General features: G+C 41.0%; 1 pseudogene; it reads left to right on the forward strand.

Moving 5' to 3' along the window:
• The first annotated feature begins 2,332 nt into the window (after positions 1 to 2,332).
• Positions 2,333 to 3,211, forward strand: LOC118981035 (prohibitin-like; annotated as a pseudogene).
• Positions 3,212 to 3,462: the final 251 nt, after the last annotated feature.

A 3,462-nucleotide genomic window follows, 5' to 3' on the forward strand; every position in this document is an offset into this window, starting at 1 on the left:
ACAACATTGTTGACTTTCACCACTCCTATTCAACATAGTATTGGAAGTCTCAGCTACAATCAGCCAAGAAAAAGAAATAAAATACATCCAAATTAGAAAGGAGGAAGTAAAACTGTCACTGGTTGAAGATGACATGATAGTGTACATAGAAAATTCTATAGATTCCACCAGAAGACTACTTAACCCAATGAATGAATTTGGCAAAACAGTGGGATAAAAAGTCAATATTCAGAAATCAAAGGCATTTTTGTATACCAAAAATGAAATATCAGAAACAGAAATCAGGGAAAAAATCTATTTGATATAGCAACAAGAAAAATAAAGTACCTAGGAATAAACCTAATCAAGGAGATAAAAGACCTGTACTCAGAAAACTTTACAACACTGAAGAAGGAAATTAAGGAAGACACAAACAATTGGAAGCATGTACCATGTTCATGGATTGGAAGAATTAACATCATCAAAATGTTCATACTACCCAAAGTGATTTATAAATACCGATGGCATATTTCACAGATATAGAACAAACATTTCAGAGATTTATATGGAACCATAAATGACCCTGAATAGCTTCAGCAATTTTGAGAAAGAAGAATAAGGTAGGAGAGATCACAATACCTGACATCAAAATGTATTACAAGGCCACTGTAATCAAAACAGGTTGGTACTGGTATAAGAACAGACACATAGACCAGTGGAACAGAACAGAGAGCCCAGAAATAAACCTAAGTCTCTATGGTCAATTAATATTTGACAAAGGGCAAGAAGCATTAAATGGAGTAAAAAAAAAACCTTCATCAACAAATGGTGTTGGGAGATCTGGACAGCTACATGCAAAAAAATATGAAACTTGATCACTAACTTACACCATACACAAAACATAAACTCAAGCCCTGGCTGGTGTAGCTCAGTGGAATGAGCATAGGCCTGCAAACCACATGATCGCAGTTCGATTCCCAGTCAGGGCACATGCCTGGTTTGCAGGCCACTTCCCGGCAGGGGACTCACAAGAGACAACTGTACATTAATATTTCTCTCCTTCCCTTCCCCTCTAAATATAAATAAATAAAATTTTTTAAAAATAAAATAAACTCAAGTTAGATAAAAGACTTAAATGTAAGTCTTAACACCATAAAGTCCTAAAGGAGAACATAAGCAGGAAAATTTCAGATATCTCATGCAGCAATATTTTCACTGATATGTCCCCTAGAGCAAGGGACATAAAGGAAAGAATAAACAAATGAGACTTCATCAAAATAAAAAGCACCTGCACGGCTAAAGAAAACAGCCATTAAAATGAAAAGAGAACCAATTATATGGGACAACACATTTGCTAATTATACCTTGGACAAGGGTTTGATCTCTAAAATACATAAAGAACCCTCAGGACTCCACTCTAGGAAGACAAAAAAACCAATTAAAAAATGGGTAAAAGACCTGAACAGACACTTTGCCAACGAGGACATACAGAGGACCCAGAGACATGAAAAAATGCTTAGCATCCCTAGCCATCAGACAGATGCAAATTAAAACCACAATGAGATACCACTTCACATTGGTGAGAATGGCCATCATAAACAAATCAACAAGTGGTGGAAAGGATGTGGAGAAAAGGAAACCCTAGTGCACTGTTGGTGGGGGTGCAGCCACTGTGGAAAACAGTATGGAATTTCCGCATAAAATTAAAAATGGAACTGCCTTTTGACCCAGCAATTCCACTGCTGGGATAATAACCTAAGAGCCCTAAAACACCAATCCAGAATAACCTATACACCCCAGTGTTCACAGGATCATAATTTAGAATAGCCAAGTGCTGGAAGCAACCTAAGTACCAACTGGTAAATTAGTGGATAAAAAAACTATGGTACATTTACACAATAGAACACTTTGAAGCAAAGAGAAAGGAGCTCCTACCCTTTGCAACAGCATGGATGAAACTCGAGAGCATTATGCTAAGTGATATAAGCCAGGTGGTGAGGGAAAAATACCGTATGATCTCACCTTTAACTGGACCATAATCAACAAAAGAAAAAAAGCAAACAAAATATAACCAGACATTGAAATTAAGAACAATCTAACAATAGCGAGAGGGGAAGGAGGAGGGGCAGTGGGGGGGAGGGTTTTCAGGAACTACTATAAAGGACTCATGGACAAAATCAAGGAGGGGTGGAAGCAAGGGAGGGAGGTGAGTTGGCTGGGGTGGGGGAGAATGGTGGAGGGAAAATGCAGACAACTGTGATTCAACAACAATAAAATAATTAAAAAAGAAATATTGGGGTTCTTCATATGGAGGTCAGAGTAGCAAGTATGAGTGGGTCCAGCAAAAGGAGACATGGCTTCCAAAGTGTTTGGCTCCACTGGCAAGCTGGACCTGGCCTTAGCCATTGCAGAAGTGTGGATGCTGGGCACAGAACTGTCATCTTTGATCAATTCCATGGAGTGAAGGATATCATGGTAGGGAAAGAGACGCATTTTCTCATTTCTTGGGTACAGAAAGCAATTACTTTTAACTGCCACTGTGAACCACATAATATGCCAGTGATCACTGGTAGCAAAGATTTACAGAATGTCTACATCATCCCACATATCCTTTTGCATTTAGTTGCTAGTCAGCTTCCTTGCATCTCCACCAGCATCAGAGAGGACTGTGATGAGCACACATTGCCATCTATCACTGCAGAAACAGATCCTCAAGTCAGTGTGGTACAGTTTGATGCTGAAGAATTCATCACCCTGAGAGAGCTGGCCTCCAGGGTTGAGCAATGACCTTACAGAGCAAGCTGAAACCTTTGGGCTCCTCCTGAATGACGTGTCCTTGACTCATCTGACCTGCAGGAAGGAGTTCACAGAAGTACAAGCTGAACAGGTGGCCCAGCAGGAAGTCAAGAGGGCCAGATTTGTGGTGGAAACAGTTAAGCAGCAGAAGAAGGTGGCCATCATCTCCCCTGAGGGTGATTCCAAGGCTGTCGAACTGATGTTCAACTGGCTTGCTAGTGCAGGCATTGGCCTGATAGAGCTACATAAGCTGGAAGTCACAGAGGACATGGTATACCAGCTTTCGTGCTCTCGGAGCATTACCTACCTGCCAGCGAGACAGCCATTCCAGCAAGGACTGCTGCCTACACCTCCTTGGGACATGTGGACCTGTGGGCCACAGCCCCAAGGATTCTTAGCATTGCTCCCTTCTGTTCCTACCCCAGAATCACTGTAAAATTTCAAGATTGGCTTAAAATGAAGGAAATAAAAGTAAAATCCCTTCAGATCACTAATTACTCTTATCAGATGAAACTCTTTTGTTTTTCTCATTTCCATCTGCTTTTTTTACCCACCTCCCTACCAGAAATTTCCAAGTGTGTATGTATACCCCCTTGTCCCTTGTCTTTGGGGCCTGCTGGAGCTCCAGCCTAGGCACTGGTAATTGGCAGAAGAAAGGCAGGGTCATGTGTGTGATAGCCTGGGGAG

This window comes from Sturnira hondurensis, unplaced genomic scaffold (assembly GCF_014824575.4).
Source record: "Sturnira hondurensis isolate 20B ecotype Veracruz unplaced genomic scaffold, ASM1482457v3 Scaffold0023420, whole genome shotgun sequence".
Lineage (NCBI taxonomy): Eukaryota > Metazoa > Chordata > Mammalia > Chiroptera > Phyllostomidae > Sturnira > Sturnira hondurensis.